Source organism: Lissotriton helveticus, chromosome 10 (assembly GCF_964261635.1).
Source record: "Lissotriton helveticus chromosome 10, aLisHel1.1, whole genome shotgun sequence".
Lineage (NCBI taxonomy): Eukaryota > Metazoa > Chordata > Amphibia > Caudata > Salamandridae > Lissotriton > Lissotriton helveticus.
The window spans coordinates 696,916,148-696,935,963 of NC_136071.1; the positions used below are offsets into that span (position 1 = coordinate 696,916,148).

Sequence of the window (19,816 nt, forward strand, 5' to 3'; positions counted from 1 at the left end):
CCCAGAGTCTCTCTCAGGCAACTGACTGTCTAATTTCCTTTTTTTACAAATGCTACTGCCAGTGTCTACTACTACCACCACAACCATGGCATCTCCATTCTCTTGGGAAAGCAAACCATCATCGTCATACAGCTATCGCTGTACCTAACTTAAACATCAATCACAGGTAAGAAAAGAAGTTTGGGGGAGGTTTAATAATGGACTAGGAGGAGAGATTGACAGTACTAGTAGGACAAGTCACTCAGTGAGGTATACCGCATCTATATGTGTGTTACAAAAGCGGCTGATTATTTAAATAAAACACTGGCTGCGGCCCTGCAGCAGCAAGGAAGGAAACCATGTGAAGTAAAACAATAACCCCCCACAAAATATTAACAACATATGCTATGTTTAGGTATAAATATAATTTAAGGTCCTAACAAAAATAAACTATGTAAAAAATCCCACAGCACCGACCCATCCCTCTGCCTAACCCCAACCAATGTCCTAAACGAGAAAGTCCAACGGTAACCAATGTCCAAAATGTCCATAATAAAGCCCAACGCCCAATTCCCACCCACCAAAAAAAGGATAAAAAAGGGGGCATCAAACATGGTCTTTAAGTTAGCGGCGGGCTCATTCCCTCTCCAGGACCTTGACCCTTTTCTTAAGCTTCTCTATCTGCTCCTCTAGTCGCGCATTCCAGAGGAGCATGCGGCTCGCATATGCCCTGCAGTTGCATCCACAGGGGGGGTAGCAGTGCTCGATGTTGTAGGGCTGTGGTGGGCGGCTGCCTGACTGCGGCGCTGTACCACTGGAGGGGCCTGGCCTGGGCCCCTGGGCATTGAAGGAGGCTGCAGCTGCTGCCACCTCCTCCTCCTACGCCGGAAACACCAGCCGCTGATATTCATTGACGATAGCCTCCAGCTTTTGGCACCAGCCCATGGCTGCCAACTCCTTCCTGGTTGGTTTGCTTAGGAAGGAGGAGCTATATCAAGAAAGAAAAAAGTCTATTACCAATACTCTTAGCAAAACAGCAGCACAAAATTAATTCAGCACATAGTGGCACAGTAGCACTAGCAAGCACAGTACATAACATTTGTGGTATGTATCTGTCCTCCCACTTCCTCGGCCTCTAACATTTGTGGGAGTTTCAGGCATTATACCAGCACTAGTACACCAGTCTTCTTCTTCTCTCTTGTTTAGCGAAATTACATAACCTTGTTGTAGCTGGCATGCCAGCTCAGTCAGCTTGCGCCCAAGACAAACATGCTCGAGTCATGACGCAGACTCACGTTAGTTTTATTTACTACTGTCTTCAGGTAGGGAAGCTCTGTTACATCAAGGGCAGCTGCTCAATTTCACTTTCACCCTGCCCTGACTACTACAAAAGGGAGATGACATCTGATCCAATGATCATTGCTTATATGGGACAACATGAGGTACTTTGTTTTGATTGATTGTGTAACCAGCCGATAGGCCACCCATGGCAGGCTGGCTTACACAGTTGAAAATAAATTAACATAGGTAGGGAGTGGTCCTAGGAGTCGGAAAAAGGCACTTCATAACTACATACATACAAATTATAATATGCTGTGCTTGCAAACTACTGTGAGTCAAGGGAATATTCTGAAAATACAACTTATATTCTCCTCAGCTTTGCTACTCAGGCGTTGTTTCTTTTACATTCCCTTCAAACTAAGACTCTTTATCCAGTGACAGTCTCCACCTATGCTATCTATAATGAATACCTTCCAGGCATCCATCCATTCACGTCTATCATTCTTATTAATCTCTCAACAAACCTTAGTTTGTTTCACCAACAACAAACATTTATTCTATTTTTTTTAAACCACCAGCCATGCGTCCTTCCTTGCTTGCCTTGGCTTTGAGTTTGACCCAAACACCACTGACGATTCTTGCTATCCACCCATACAGTTTCACCCACCCAGGCAGGCATCTTTTCTTTCACCTTCCACCCATCCTTCAACCACCCATGCATCTGATTCCTATCAGCCACCTATGCTTGCTACCCTTATATACTTCTCTGCCAGTCATATTACATCTTGCCCGTCCTTCCTCCTTCCACCCTAATTTTCCTTTTTGTTCAACACATCCATCAAGGTCATCTGATCTGACTTTGTCTTCTCCTTAAAACTTTCACAGCTGAGTTGAAGTCAGATAGAAGAGGCCATTGGTTACTCAACTCCCTCCACTAATGCCATTGCTAATGCTAAGTAAAGGGTGTCTGTCTTCTTCAACCGTTGTTCACTACAACTTCATACTTACTAAGTCTCAACAGTACAGTGAGTGTACACCATTGCAGCGAGTGTAATATATATATAAATAGGGAATATAAATTAACACCCCCTGCCATTGCTGCTGGCTCACCCCCTGTAGCTCCTGCAGGTGCCGCATCTCCTGCTCCTTCTGAAATGGCCACGTTACCATTGCCGCTGGCCCCTGCACTGGTGGTCGGTAGGACGCCTAGAAAAAACATTACATATATTTTAGATGCCATATACACCTCCCCATTTTTATTCTTTTTCAATAGCAAGATTGAAAAAAGTGAATACATAGATATACAACATACATCACTAGTACAAACCGAGTACTAGAGTAGTGTAGGCACTAGTAGTGTTATATAGTCCCTAGGGTCATTCTAGTCTACTCTTTGCTAAGTTAGCCTGAGCCATGCAACCATTTTAGCTTCATGTCTTTTGCGCACGTTACCTCGTAGCTTGTTGTGTAAGACGCCTTTGAGCCCACATGAGCTCATACTGCAACTGTCTGAGCGCTGCATGCAAGAGGTTGAAAAAAAAGCTATACTTTTTGACATGCCTGAGAAATGCTTGCATTATACTGTCTAACGCACACCATTTTTCTCATGTCAGGCGGAAGATATCCTTCTACAAACCTGAGCTTTGCAGAGCTTATGATGTAACCAGTACTTCTAGGTTCTAAGGTGAGGGGTCCCCCAGAATTTGCTCAGAGATCTTTTGTCTTCTATGGATTTGTAGTTGTAACAATGTTCATTGTTTTAATCTTATGCATTTTGCTGTTGGTGCTGGCTCATATACTGCATTATAGAACAAAGTACAGAGCTTGTTAGTTGAAAATAAACCTTTTAAACGTACATAGACTCTGTGGTATTTGTATTTGGTGTGGACTTACACGAGTGAGTGAGCGAAAGGGTGTGCAGTGCTTCCACAACTCTGAGAGGTCGGGAGTGGTATGTTTTGGGTTGTCTAATCATTGGGTATCTTCGGGGTGGTTCGGGGAGCTAATGAGACACTATAACTAGTTGGTCAGGGGATTGTGGGTTCTTACTGAGGTGTGAGAAAGGGCCAATTTCCCATCACCAATATCCTTTTTTCTTGTGCATAGTTCTGTATGTGCAGAATCCCTACAACAGTAGTAGTATCTACTATCCTATCAAAAATAGTAAAATATCTGGCTGGGCATTTTGTTGGTGGGAATTGTCAAAAAGCCTCAAGATTAAGAAGGCAAGAAGAGGACAACCCAAAGGACTGGACTCAGCGGCTAGAGTTATTGATGAATCTGAGTTTTATTTAAAACCTTTTAAATAAAGAGTGGCCAACTGGGCAAGCTTAGCTACAGATAGACTAATAGTAGTAGTACAGAGAGTTATAGCAGAGTCAGTTAGAGGCAGGGATAATGAGAATCTAGCAACAGATGGTCTAGATCGAAGAAGATTTTGTAAAAAATAGAATTAGGAAACTGAAATAATAGTTCGGAAAAAATAAGGTGCAGTAAAAGTTAGGGAAATGTAATTAATAATATATTATTAACCACTGGAGGACTTACTGGGGCCAGCAGAATAGCCCTCTGTAGAGGAGCGGTCCTGGCTCTGGGTGGCATCTTGTTCTTGTCCCGCCGGCTCCGAATCTGATCCTGTCTTCTTGCCCCTGGGTGCTGATCATGTAAGATATAATAAAGAAAGAGACAAAAATTAATGATTGGTGTGAAACAAATAAAATATTTTTAAAAAATACTCAAAAAACATTTTAGGAAACAACAACTGCAATAAAATTGACCTATCTAATCTGATCGACTAGTAGTATTGCGGGATTCACGGACCGTCTACTTATTATTTATGAACACTAATCCAGTGCTCCATTCTGATTCCACAATACTAACTAAGCCTAAGTACCACCTGACCTAGCCCTCCTATTCCAGATAGGCCAATTGTTCACTAAATCTGCATTTCCATTTATTTTAGTCCTGAATAATGCATAGATGGAGGACACATGCATACATTTTTGCATACACCAAATTGTTGGTTGGTTGCTTCTGATGTTCTGCTAGTAATAAGCCTATTACCACTCACTAAACAAACTACAAAATATTCTACTAAGGACTGGGTAAGCAGCACTCTGCAGTACGTGACGTGACAGAGGATGCGTTACGCAGACCACTAAAAATGACCTACTAATAAGTAACTAAACCTATCAATCCACCAGTATCTCTTCTTAGTGACAGGAGGACAAAGGAAGGACTAGACTTTCTCTAGCATTACCTAACTTAAGTTCTCTAAAGTAAACTCTTACATAATCAGGCCAAGTGAGCGCAAAGTTGCAAGCAAGTAAGGTTAGTAGCGCCTAGCACCTCTGTCATAACAATCACAGAAGAGTTTTAAACGTAATTTACCTGCAATGTAAGCAGCAGCATTCTTGCTGTTTGGAAAAAATATATACTCATAATATATAACACAGAGCAGAAGAACATAAAGTAGTAATATTGAATAGCTACTCACCAAGCCCCGGAACCTCCACTCCTAACAGGTCCAGAAGATCCTGCTCCCGGTCCAGGATATCGGACCACCGGTGCGTCAGCTCGGTATTGGTGCGTCGGACACCAGAGCAGCGAAATACTGCCCAACGCACCTTTCTCCACGGCTGGTGATGCTCCAGGAGCCGGTACCCGGACCCAGGCCTGCTGCCTGCTGCCTGCTGCTAGGGTTAAGGGGAGGTGGCGTAAAAAAACCAAGTGCGGCCGCACCTCCGCCTCACCAAATAAGGCCCGTGCCTGCAACCCTTGTGGGCGCCACCTTCCGCAGGGAAGGTGGTCACGGCTGCGTCTACTGGCAGCCTTGCCCTTTCCCTTGTTGCCCCTGCTCTCTCCCTTGGGCATGGTTCTGGCCTGGGACTTGGGGGGTGGAAAAGAAAAGGGAGGAATTAGAAAAGTAAGTAAAAGAAATAAAAAAACAAGTTATAGAAAGAGTGAAAAAGTAGTAGAAAAAGTCACAAAAAAGTAAAAAAAACCCTCAAAATATAGATTCAGGAAAACTGAGAGATAGATAATAAATAAAAAAGATTTAAAAAAGTGTACAGGTTGGAAGGTCTTAAGAACCATCAGCCCAATATTATACGAAAATTTGGGTCTCGGTATCACACTAAATAAATATATAGTTGCTAATGGATCATAATATTGTTGGCAAAATATTCTAAGCCATGGAAAAAGGAAACGTCTTGTATCATCATGGCAATTTGTGGATTACGCATTGCAAAAAGGAGGTATAGTTTGTATTCTAGCAGTCTAAACCCTGAAGTTGGATAATCAATCTCACAGAGCATGGAGCATTTGTGAAGAATTTGTATTGAAAAAGCCAATCTATTTTGTTGTTAGGAATTATATAATGACATCTAACTCTCAGAGTAAAGGTTATAGATAAGACCAAAGTAACAGAAGTAAGGGGTGGATAGCCCCTGTCCAAAAATCTCCTCTCTTCTTTACCAAGCTCCAAACTGAAAGTCATATCTTCACTGCAATTACGCCGTATTCTCATCATCTCCCCAAATAGAATAGAGAGTACTTGGGAGCTAGGGTGTGATGATTGTGCATGTAGGACAGAGCTACCACCTAATGTGATAATTGCAACCAAACAAAAAATACAGAAGTTTGATAAGAAAAAATCACTAAAGGACAAGTGAAAGGTCACTAGGAATGATGATAGAGTCTCTCTGAGTACACCCTTTTCCACACAAAGCCATGTTTTTTATAACACTTTATGGAAACATTGGCATATCCTACAGAAGGATTTGAATCTGAAAAAATATATGTCTCCCAAACCTACGTTTACCTCTAAGAGAGGGACAAGTTTGAGCAACAGATTGTGTCCTACGTGGATTATGCATTTCAAAAAGGAGGTATAGTTGTGTATTCTAGCAGTCTAAACCCTGAAGTTGGATAATCAATCTCACAGAGCATGGAGCATTTCAGAAGAATTTGTACTGAAAAAACCAATCTCTTTTGTTGTTAGGAATTATATAATGACATCTAACTCTCAGAGTAAAGGGGATAGATAAGACCAAAGTAACAGAAGTAAGGGGTGGATAGCCCCTGTCCAAAAATCTCCTCTCTTCCTTACCAAGCTCCAAACTGAAAGTCATATCTTCACTGCAATTACGCCGTATTCTCATCATCTCCCCAAATAGAATAGAGAGTACTTGGGAGCTAGGGTGTGATGATTGTGCATGTAGGACAGAGTTACCACCTAATGTGATAATTGCAGCCAAACAAAAAGTCCCGAAGTTTGATGAGAAAAAATCACTAAAGGACAAGTGAAAGGTCACTAGGAATGATGATAGAGTCTCTCTGAGTACACCCTTTTCCACACAAAGCCATGTTTTTTATAACACTTTATGGAAACATTGGCATATTCTACAGAAGGATTTGAATCTGAAAAAATGTATGTCTCCCAAACCTAGGTTTACCTCTAAGAGTGGAACAAGTTTGAGCAACAGATTGTGTCCTAGGTTTCTTAATCTTAAAAAGACCAGGTCAGGAGGACCACACTGGTTACCTCTTCCACCAAAAGGTTCTTGCAAATGCGGACACTGTAATATGTGTCTGTTTACTTTAGATAAAATCAAGGGCTTCCAATACAACACCAGTCTTAAATACAATATTAATACAGTTATAAATTGTAACACTAAATTTGTTGTGTATTGTGGTATATGTGTTTGCAAACAAAATACGTTGGCAGTACTATTCGTCTGGTTAAAGAGAGAATACAGGAACACGTTAGGGCCATTTGAAATGCAGATAAGAACTATCCGTTAGGTGTTCACTTCAAAGAAAATCATGGTTCAGCAGACTTACCCTTGGTGAAATTCCATGGCATTTCTACTGCATGTGACCACCCTAGGGGAGGAGATAGTACTAAACTATTGAGACGGTTGGAAACAAAATAAATTACTCAACTAAGGGCCAGATGTAGGTCGCCAAATACCGGTCGGTAACTGCCGAATTCGGCCGCTATCGACCGGTATTTGTGATTTGACATGTAGGGGGCCTCATATTTACAGAATTGGTATATTTACCGATTCAATATATTTACAGAATCGGTAAAATACCGAATCGGTAAATGTACCGATTCTGTAAATCCATATGTAGGTGGCACTTCAAAGAGTGCCACAGGCCCTTTAGGAGTCGGTATTTACCACCCAATCCTATTGGGTGGTAAAATACCGAATTCCAGTGTACATACACATCTGTGCATGTACACCTATGCCATGTGACACACAGACATGCCCTTAGGGCATGTATGTGTGCCACATGGCACACAAGCCTGCAATTGGGGTGCTACAGGGTGTCAAAGTGACACCCCGTTCCCCCTGTCAGGATTCGGTATTTACCGATTCGGTAAATACCGAATCGGTATTTCCTATTGATTCCTATGGGCTTCAAGGCCCATAGGAATCAATGGGAAATACCGATTCGGTATTTACCGAATCGGTAAATACCGAATCTTACAGAATCGGTAAATGTGCAAGAAAAATTACCTACATCTGCCTACTTCTAATTTACAGATTCATAAATACCGAATCGGTAAAAATCGGTATTTATGAATCGGTAAATTAGATTTACCTACATCTGGGCCTTAGAGCGGAAGAATTTGGCCTGAATGTAGATGGAGAATTACATGTATTTTTGAGAGAATAACTGTACTAGGATTTACAACCTATCTCTGTAATTCAGTGTAAATCATGTTATATAACAAAGTTGCCCATAATGTATTAGGACAAAGTTCACCACTCTATACAGAAGGACATATACTTGGTCTTTAGATGTTGACCTAGCCCTAACATGTATGATGTCTCATTTATCTCCTTTGACAGGAATTTTTCAAATTGTATGAAGATCAATATGTTAGCTACAATAACAGTTCTGTCTATCTAAACAAATCTCCTTTTCTAAATTCTATGTTGAATACTTGTGTGATACAAGTTTAAGGGTGTTGGTTTTTTGACCTTTTTGTATCAAGAAAATTCCTCATTTTTATTCAAAATTCCTTAGTTTTGATGGAAACTTATCACATAGATTTGTTTATCGTTTTTTCTGTATTACTCTTGATTCAGCGCTTCCTTCTGATAATTTGGTCTTATCTATCCCCTTTACTCTGAGAGTTAGATGTCATTATATATTTCCTAACAACAACAGAGATTGACTTTTTCAATTCTTCACAAATGCTCCATGCTCTGTGAAATTGGTTATCCAACTTCAGGGTTTAGACTGCTAGAATACACAACTATACCTCCGGTTTGCCATACGTAGACCACACTTTGCCTTGACAATGCAAGAAGTTTCCTTTTTCCATGGCTTAGAGCATTTTGCCATCAATACTATGATCTATTAGCAACTATACACTTATTTTGTGTGATACCGAGACCTTAATTTTTGTATAATATTGGGCTGACGGCTCTTAAGACTCCCTTCCAACATGACAGTTCATACATATTTCTTCTTTCTGTGTCGATGGAGACTTTATGACTATCATATCACCTTCTTTTAAGTTTATGACCCCATGCACTACTTCAGGCAGTGCTTATAAGGAGCAATGATGGACGGCACCAAAAAAACTTACACATGAATTTTAATTGGGTGGCCGGTGAGTTTTTTTAACTGGGTAGACTTTACACTGTTGATTTAACAGGGCTCTTATGTTGGGACGCGTATTTATGGTATTTTCCTTTGTCTACTTGTCTCCTTGTATAATTGTACTATATTGCTTTTTCAGGACTATCCAGTATTACGGAGACTTGGAATTATAAGGGTCCTTACTACAACAAACCGACTTTATCATCCTTGACTTTCTTCAGCCTTTTTGGCAAGGTATGATTACTCCCTGGTTTTAAATTCTGTTTGTGTTTCCTGGGTTGATTAACATGAGATATTAATGTCTATGTTCTACGGCTTTATTATTCTTACTTGAGATGGTATTTAAACTTTACCAGTTTCACTTCTCTCTTTTTCAACCCTAGTATAACTTTTATTTTTTCAGCAGATGATTCAAATGGGGTGTTTATTTTTTTTGTCTCTCATCATGCTATGTGCCGTACATTTTTTCAGTAGACCACTCTGAATACTTTTGAAGCTGTCACAGTTCTTCGTATACATACATATAAAACATACTAGAGACATTTTAGGACTGAACGACTTATATTATCCTACTTATATCTATTAACTGGCTCTGGGTATTCTCTGTCTGGTTCTGTAATATACTTGTTTGCTTAATCTAATTTAAAATACTAACTCTTGCCTTGTTAGAGTGGATATTGGTATCTTTACAGACTTTTTTCTTTGTGGTCCTCGGAACCCAGAGAATTAGGATTTGATTTTTCACATTTTCACTGAACCAACTATTTACACTCATCAGAGGTACTTTATTTATTAATATTCTTTTCTTAGCCTTCTTTTTTCTTATTGGAATAAGGGCTATATGATCACATGGGCCTTGAAGTCTCGCTTTCCTGTTTTAACACCACTTCTTGGTCTGTTTATAAAACACATTTTAATGAGCTTTCCTCACGTTTTTTCACACTATTTGGTACAATTACAATTCTTCATTTAAAATCTACAGTGTTTTTAACTACTTTTTTCAATAGCTTGGAAATTGTCTCAAACACCTCTCGTCTACATTAATTAGTTGCACTTTCTTTTTGCATATTGTATGGTTTTATAATTTTTATTTTTATTTATGCAATGATTAACTTGGAAGTCACAATATGCTTTTGAATCTCTTTTCCATTTCATTAATTTGTGTGTACATCTCTTTGAACCAATAATATATTATCCTTCATAAAGTAACATACGTTTTGAAAAATCCATGCTTTGTTTCAATTTACAGCCTTGAAAAATTCCTCAAGTATGAGGAAACGGATGTATGACGTTTCAACGCATGCTTTTACAACACATGCCTTTACGACGCAAGTTTTACAACGCAAGTCGTTACAACGACTTGCGTTGGGGGGCGCTGGATAGTGAATAGTTTAATTTACAATTCCAACTCCAGTCCCCGTTGATAGTAGGGAAGGTGTTGGATAGTATATTAAAACTATTCCCTATCCTAGAGCGCCACCCAGCGCAAGTCGTTGTAAAAGTTGCGTTGTAATGGTTGCGTCGTAAAGGTACTTCGTTGTAAAAGTTGTGTTGTAAACGCTGTTCCCCTGAGGAAACACGTGTTTACTGTTGTTTGAATTGAATTGCACAGGAAATGGAATAAAAACGATTGGAATCATCAGTCTTTTTGCACTAATTTTACAATTATTAGAGTACACTGTACCAATATGGACCTGTTGAATTGATAGACCTCCTACAACCTAATTGGTGGTGTTTTGGACATTCTTTATATATTCTTTGCACATTGGGGGTTTCTTTACTATATTCCTTACACTATTGGGATGGTATAGTGTTACCCTGTCTCCATGTAAAACACACTTGATTGCATATTCACCACAAATGACTTCCTGAAAACTATGCATGTGCTAGCACAGTTATAGGGCACTGTCATCCTCATATTTGTTTATACATGCAGAGATATATATCTGAAATTCCCCTCTTTTTTCATAGCTTGGTTTTACCCATGTTACGCAGTGTCACACATTTGGCAACATAATGTCATGCTTGCACACACAGAAACCATAAAAATGTCACTCATAAGCGATCTGAAAACTTGGCAGCTACGACTTGGAGCCACTAAAGAGGCCCCTCTACTAGATCTGGGGCTGCATGCAAAAGTTTGCTTACTATGTGCAATGTCATTGCTATTAATATGTTACTTTATGTTAAAGTTATACTCAACACATTATTTGGAAAAATAAACACCTTTACCTCCCCGCCCTTGACCCTGTAGGTTAAAAATGAGATGCTGAGATGAGCTGAAAGTGTGGTCAAAGGACACAACTTGATTTAATCTCAAACGAGAATCACAAAGACATTAGGGCCTAGATGTATCAAGATTCCATTTTGCGAATCTTAAATAGCGATTTTTAGCGAATCGCTATTTAGAATTCGCAAAATGGAATGTATGTAAAAAATCGCTTTTTTTTAGCGATTCCTTATTAATCTTTATTTGCCAATTCGCATTTTGCGAATTCGCAAATAAGGAATAATTTCCCATGCATTCCTATGGGCCAGGAGGCCCATAGGAATGATTGTGAAGTAATTCTCAAATTGCGAATTCGCAATTTGCTAATCGCAATTTGAGAATTATTTCAAGGGTGCAGGGGTGTCTCATGGACACCCTGCTGCACCCCTGAAACTTACATGTGTGTGCATATGGCACACATACATGCCCTATGGGCATGTATGTGTGTCACATGCCACCTTCAAAATTGTCATATTTTGGTTTTTGAAAGGATTTCGTAAATTAACACGAACATCAAATTGGTGTTAATTTGCGATTCCTTAACCTGAATTCGCAATGTAAAAAAGTTTCATACATGGCATTTAAGGAATCGCAAAATTGCGATTCCTTAAATGCTTAAGCAAAATAAGGAATCGCAATTTTTTGCGATTCCTTATTTTGCTAATTTCTCATACATCCCAAAAGATGCAAAATGTCCGTTTGCGATTCGTTAAGGCCGAAATTCTGCAAATTTCGGCCTTAACGAATCGCAAAATGCTTGATACATCTAGGCCTAGGTATTTACAAAGCGTAAAACACCTTCTAGCTACTCTGAACTACAAAACTTTGCATAAATGAATTCTTGGCAAAACAAGAGCACTGTCAAGACAAGCAGTTATGCATCATCGCATAACAGTTCTCTCCAGTTCCTATTTATCTATTTTGTTGGGCAGGCACTTAATACTATCAATTAACATTCACCAAAGGGGGCAGTGCTTAACACAGACCAAAATATGGAAGACATCTTTTACTGGAATATGAATGGCAGCATAGCATATATACTGAAGCACAGGCACCAAAGAACTCCATAACACATTGTCCCACAAAGAAAAAGTATAGCAGACGATCCATGCATATGGAGCAGTGAGTGGTCAGGGTGTGGTATTTTAGCCAGTGGTGCATTAGGAATACCTTGTTACAGATTTTTTTTACTAAAGCATGGTGTGGTAGGATACTGTAATTTGCAGACAATACATTTGCACTGTAATGGCCACTAAATGTTCTCAGGCATGCAGTTTTACTGATTAAACTACATAGCATACAAACGATATTGTATGGAAATCAGGTTTTACAAATGTTTACAATTTGGGCATCACCAAATAAAATGACTTGATTTGTTTAGATCATATTAAAATATTTAGGCCTCATTTACAAATAAATTATGCAGTGCAGTGCCGTAAGCCTTTTTGCTGCACAAAGCTGCATCATTTTAAAAGCACAGGGATGCGTCATATTAACAACTATAAAACTCATCTGTGTGCTTTTCCCTGGTCTGGTGCACAATTGACTATTGTGCACCAGCGCGGACACCCTTGCGTCATGTTGCAAGGGTGCCTGCGTTTAGGAGGTAATTGCTTTTGTACAGGAAGGGATACCTTGCTGCACAAAAAACAATCATTGATGGCATGTTCATTCTGCAGTATACACAGAAAGGGAAAAAGCAAGGAGAAATAAAGTATTCCTTCTCTTGCGCCGTTCCCATATCTCCCCTGGGGAGGTGTCGGATGCTGACACTTTCCAAGCTTTACAAACAGTTGTAAATCTGGGAATGTGTCAGATTCCATGGGTGTTTTGTGGGAACACCTACAACAACACCCCTGAAATGCACATTTCACACAGAATAATGTGTGAAAGGGGCCTATATTTACAAGGCCATGAAAAGTCACACAGGGTGACTTTTTGGTGACCTTGAAAATATGGGAAAGCACACTGCGCCGCAGGTGCCTCAAAAATAGGGATGCACTTGCTGTGCAATGTCTTTGTAATTTAGGCCCTCTGTTTCCATCTAACTTCATAATTACAAATACGTATTCTTCATTTGTGCTTTCCTAACTGCTGATATATTTTGAATAATTTGAACAGTTCATTTACAAGTATTCACATTTTGGTATATGTTATGACAGAAATTGACATCCTTCAGCCTTTCCTTCAACACTCTCCTTGAAAAGTGTCACATAATTCATGTTACAGAGTCCTCTCTCTTACTATGCACTCGGAAAGAAAATTAAACACCCCTCACGAGATGTCAGACCACTGCGTGGTGAAGTCTCAGCACACAGGTACCCTCGTTGTCAGCTGAAGTGCCTCCTTTCACAATCTATCGGGATGCTCATCTTTTATAATCAAAACCAGCCTTACGATGTTCGTATAAATTAGTGATGTTATGGATATGTACATAGCCCTGTCGCCCTGTGGATGAAGATAGAGATAACATTTGTACATACTGCAAAAAAATACCTGGTAAATGATGTTCAGGGCATTGTGATAATGTTGATTGAAGCAAGATATGTAAACAAGTTTAGTTTCTGAGAAAATAATCCAACATTGTCATGCACGCAAGGAAGTGCAAATGTTCACGGTTGAAATAGTATTGTGAGGACAATGCAAAAAATTAGCTGCTTTTTTAAAAGGGGCTAACCTGGGCATATAACACTATGTAAAAAAATAGGCAATAATGTGACAGAAGTCATTGCTTGCCATTTGATCTCTGACTTTGAACAGCAAATTTGACAAGATGAAAATAAAATTTGAAGGCATCTTTATTGCTCATTCACCTCCTGAACTCCAGTATGGCTATTCTGAAGGTATTGCAAGACCTCTCGCAACGTTATTTCCAGAGGCTATGATTGCCACTGCTGTCTTTACAGCCCCCATGAGATGTAAAACCTCCTGACTTGACTCCTAGCTGCCACAATGCACATTTACACAGTGTTGCAAATTGTGATAGTGTGGGTGAAGCAAGATTTGCAGGAGCTACTGCTAAACCCACTCATACTCAAGGTAATGTTTTGTACTTCTTAAATCAAAATTTAAAGGGATCATGATGAAGATGACGTCATCAATTTTCAGGCCTAAGCACTGGTCTGACTGGGAGGTTGCCACAAACTCAGAAATCCTAAAGGCCCTAAAAAATTTCAGTGAATGTGTGGACCAAAGAATGAGACCTTATATTGGGTGAAGCATAAGGTTGTTGGCTCTCCCAAGACATCTGCAAACCTGGATATGTCACTTGGCCTCAGACTCTTTCTCACCTGGGCAAAGGAGCTCCTATCTTTTGAGGGCTCTTCTGAATCGAAATACTTTCTGAGGTCTCTTATCCTCCACCCCCCAAGACCGACAAAAAAGTGATTTTTGACAGCTGCCTCTTGACCAGAGTGAACTACCCAGTTTGCTGTGGTTTTTATCATTTGCCAATAAAGTCAAAATCCACACTGCTTTGAATTGATCCTCCCTAGTGCTTGCACAAACATCCCAGACAATTTCATAACATACTTTGTCCTAGATCAGTTCTGTGGGAAAGGGTGGCCAACCTTCCATGAGTTCTAGGGGAATGGTGTGATCTTCTCATCTGCCTCGGGGTTCTAAGCTCTGAAATCTTGTAACTTAAAACAAAATAAGTTATCAGTCACTGAGTTTTGACCCTGGGGATATGCTTGACAGTGAAATACACATTCGATGAATGACAGATATGAATTATGGCTTTGAGCAATCTTAAGACACATAGGCACTGGCATTCTGTTTGCTATGCTATCACTATAAAAGATGACTTTCTTATTCACTAGATCATGCTCCCAGATATATAGGGGGACTACAATGGAAAACAGCTCAAGAAATGTTATGCTGCTGGTCATCCCATTATGGACCACTCTACTGGCCAGTGTTGCATGCACCACTTGCTGCTGGGAATGGCGCCAAAACCTACAATTTCTTCTGCTTCAGTATGGAGAGCCAAATCTGCATTGAAATTGGCTGACTGCAGGCCAGATGATTCGGTCATGAACAAGCTCTAGGGACTTCACCCAGATTTGGAGGTCTGCTTTTACCTTCTTAGAAAATGTTGTGTTGTGATATTTTGCATGGAGGCCTGACATGGCCCTAGCAAAGAACTTCCCACTGGGATGAACCTTAGGGTAAAAGGTACCCTGCAGCTGGTGGAGAGCATACTTGTGAGCTGACAAGAAAGCCACAAGCAATGGCCTGAATGCAGCAGTCTTAGCCTACATACTCCTGCCAATGAGTCTATTTCAATGCGTGGAAAGGCTAGTTTGTTTGTAGGAACTTCTGTTTTATCCTCAGCCTACATCTGAGAATACCTCTGCCATTCCCCCACTTCCTCGTTACTCACTTTGCTACTACTTTGTGTGGCCCTGCTGGGTGTGACGTCCTCAGTTTATCAAAGGTCTCTGAGGCCCTCCCATCAGTGACAAGGGGTAGCGTCACTGATTGCCTTGCACCTGGGAACTTCAGTTTTAAGACCTGAAGCGCCCAGGATTGAGTGTCAATCAGTGACACTTCATCACAAAGTGGGGTGGGGTCAGCAGGCTTGCCGACCCCATTCCACTCTGTGATTACAATGGGACTGCTGCCTTCTATAATTGGCTGACCTTAGGTCAGCTCCTGAGGGAAGGCAGCAGTCCCAAGCCTTCTGGAACGTCCAAGGCAGAGCTGGCTGCAAGTGAGTGTTTGTTTTTGTTTTAATCTGTTTGGTGCATGCATGCGTGTATGTGAAAATGTTTGGTGAAAAGTTTTGTGAATGGTTTTGTGTATGTATGAATGTTTGGTGAAGAGTGTTGTGAATGGATGTGTTTGTGTGCGTGGGTGCATGTATGTATGAATGTTTGATGATGAGTGTTGTGAATGACTGTGTTTGTGTGAGTGTGTGTGTGTGTGAATACATTGCTTTAAGTGTTATGTGTATGCGTGCATGTGCATGAGAGTGTGTCCCGCCAGCCCCCTCCCTCCAAACCTTACCAGCCGCCACTGGAAAGTATAAGACCCCAGTTGAGGAGGAGTGGATGCCTTTGAATTTCAGAAGACCAAGACTGATCGAAGAGAGATGCCACTTGTATGATAGGCCAGTGACAGAGCATGGATATCTGAACTTCAATCTCTTAGTGAAATCATCAAACATATATACCCATTGGTCGTTTTGATCTTTGTTGGTCGACTTGAAGCGGGGTAAGTGAGCTAACATCAGAAGTACATTTCCAAATCTGTGAAGCCAATGTGATTCCACAATGAAGACCAAGATCCAATAATTCAACCATAAAGATTTATTTAAAAACATTTATCTAACCAGTATATATGAAAAGCAGAAATAAATTCAAAAGATATAACAACATGTTCTGGAGACCAAAAGGTGCCAGTTAGTTAAGGCGTAATAAGATGAGGTACAAAAAAATAACGGCCACAATGCTAAGAAAACAGATTGATGCAATCAGGTATTCCATAAAGAAACTTTATTTTTCTAGTCTAACAATAGACTAAGACCCGATTTTGAGTTTATTTCTCAGGGGGAGCATGGAAGAAGTCAGCATAGGATTGAAATTCAGTAAAAGTTCGAAGAAATGGGAAGAGTGCTCAGCATGAAGCTTTGCACTCAGAGAATTCCAACCGAGAGCCCTCTCGAAATCAGATAAAGTATGACTAACTGAATATAAAACCCCAATTAAAAATACTGTTGACAGTTTTTAGAACATCCATATCTCATTTCCACCACTGCGAGCCAATCAGATAACTTTTTTCAAGGGGAGGCAATATACTCCATAAGTTTCCATGTCAAAATAATTAGGTACGCAGCTGTTATCCTTGAATGTTGCTTCCTCCTGGTACACCGTGAACAGAAGGCCTTCTCTCAGCAACGGTTCCTCACAATTGTTGCCAACTTTCTCCTCCCAGTCCTCACTATCAGCTGTCAAATACATACAATAAGCCTTTCACTACCTAATGAGAAATATGATAACACACCTGCAAGAAATAATAAACAGCATATTGACAGAGTAAAGGCAAACTACTTAAGCAAAGGCCTAATGTCAGGCTAAGTTTACTTGAGAATCAAAATGAATGCATTGTACAGCGTTATAAATGTATGAAAGCAAGCAGTCAATATTAAATGTAAACATGCAATGGACATGATTGCATCATTCTATTGATGAACCTAGTACATTTGTGTGTAAGCTCTTAGTGATCACAAGGGCTACTTACTAGTTATTCATATAAATGCATCACACATGTTGATGAGGTTCAACCATCACATTGGATATCATGTTGTATATGAGTGCATAAATATATATACATGATGTAAATAGGGTAGAGCCTAAATTACGCTGCTCTGCCAGTAATGCATAGTGCATAGTGAGTCTACTGAGAGGAGTAGAGTACGGTAATCAACAGTGACAAATGCTGTGGATTCATCCAAAAGTATGAGGATCTATTGCACAACTCTGCTACATTTCTCAGGTCCATGCAAGATGCACTACTCCAGTCCAGGGTTTTTCTTTGAATTCTGGGACTTTATTTTTTGTTTATGCCATTATAAAAAAGGGTACGTATCTCAGAATTCAAGGAAAATAAAACTGAATGGAGCAGCACATCATGCCTGGAGTTGGGATCCTTGGCAGCAATGATTGTATTGGGTGATGGTGATAAAGCTGAATATGCTTGAAAGTCTGTTCCTAAGGAATGTAGGGCCTTGAAGCCATATTTGAGCGGATTCACAAAAATATTGGTAGGAAAATGGGGTATGAGGATATTGCAGACCAGTTAAATGCCTTAGACAAAAAGAAATATTGAGATACCAGCCTTTAATTTGAGGCAACAATGGAGTCAGCAATGAGCCTTCAGAAGTGGGTGACCCACTGCAGGTTTGAAGCAGTTTGGGTACGTGCCAGAAGCAAGGTAATAGTTATAGAGGGATGTTGGGCAGGGAAGAACACTGTAAGAGGTTTGGTTTTCTGAAGAATTATATGTTTAGGATAGTAACTGAGTTGGATGGCCATGTAGTAAAGTATGATAATACAATCAGATGTGTATGGAAAGAAAAAGTGGGTGTGGAAAAATATGTTCTGGTTGTTTTGTACTGTGGTGATTTCTGAAGAGAAGTGCATCTAAAGATCACTGGTAGAAAATAAGGCATCATTTGTTAGTTGTGGTGAAAGTAGACTGTTTGAAGTGAAACATGTGACATTGAAAAGAGGTGATAAAAGTTTTGATAGTAAGAGGATAAAGATTTTGATGGTAAGATTGATGGTAAGATGATTTATCATTGATGATGACATTAGATATGTTTTTTGCAATAGTTAAGTAAAGTGGAGGTCTTGTTTCATCGTGTTTTAAGTAGTGATTCTCTCATTCAGATTTAGGAATTAAAATACAAGGTGATATCTAGGGTTGTGGTCATGATGCAGCAGAGGAGATATTGCATAATGTAAATTTAACTCGTTTGACAATGTTATTCAAGAGATCAATTGATGTGTTGTGGGGAAGTGGAGTAAGGTCAGTGTACATCTGGTGGAGTAATGCTGGAAAGGAGTCTGAGGGGTGGTTCGTTTTGAAATAAATGTACGTTTATTGGTGGAGAGAGGTGTGGTTCAATGTAGAATATTATGTTCCCCATTATGAGTGGCCCCGTGAATGGGCTAGATTTTCCCCACCTAAGGGGTTAAATGAGGAACTACTGGGGAAGTCGGTAAGTCTGAGTCTGAATCTCCAGTATTTCCTTTTTTTGGACCAGACTTTCACAAAAGTTAGGAGATCTGTGGCGTTTCCACAGATCTCATAATTTCCAGCAGTTACCAGCCACATTAGAATTAAGAGGACCCTTGTAATGAGGGCCTATGCAAACTAAGGGGTCGATTAGGATGGCGGACGGAAATGGGTACTGTCCGCCATGGTGGGGGAAATTTTACTCCCGGCTGCGCCGCGGAGATTCCGCGGTTGGGATTAGGATAATCATGTCACGAAACTCCGACCGCGGCGGACGGATCATAACCAACACCGTCCGCGGTGGACGGAACACATCAATGAACAACCACTGCCGCGGACGGAAATGACCGCGGAAAATATCACATGTACCGCCATACCTGTGAATACTCCGTGGCCGCAATTAGGATAAATCCGCCCGTACCACGGAACGCACAGCCATCCACGTCCGCGGCGGAATGAATGCAACGATAACCACAGCATCACTGCGGAAGGCCAACACACACAACATCCCTAGCGGCAAACAAATGTTAGAAAGTGTATTGCAAGTCCAAAGCAAACATACGAACATTGACAATGCCCCCCCCATACACCAACACCAAGCACAAGCCACCATGACACGTCCCAAGTATCCAATAATGCACACTAGTCAACACGCCCACCTACCACCTGACTGCCAACAACCATTGAGACACGACTATAAAATGACACCCACACACTACCACAATCCTTTGCATCACAGCATTGCTGCTAGCAAGAGGCCCTATTTGAGATACTGCTAACTCACATAGAAGACACACAACCACCACCCTACCACACCCACCACACAAACACCCACCACACAAATCCTACACATCACACACCACACACCTGCACCCCCAACTCACTCAACTCACACACTGAGCACCACACACCATGGCACCC

General features: G+C 40.5%; 1 long non-coding RNA gene across 1 annotated transcript in view; it reads right to left on the reverse strand.

Moving 5' to 3' along the window:
- Positions 1–16,449: 16,449 nt before the first annotated feature.
- Positions 16,450–19,816, reverse strand: part of LOC144785457 (uncharacterized) — an 87,768-nt gene continuing 84,401 nt past the window's right edge. Inside the window, exon 4 of the long non-coding RNA XR_013601904.1 lies at positions 16,450–17,158. This is a non-coding gene — a long non-coding RNA (uncharacterized LOC144785457). The remainder of the gene's footprint in view (positions 17,159–19,816) is intronic.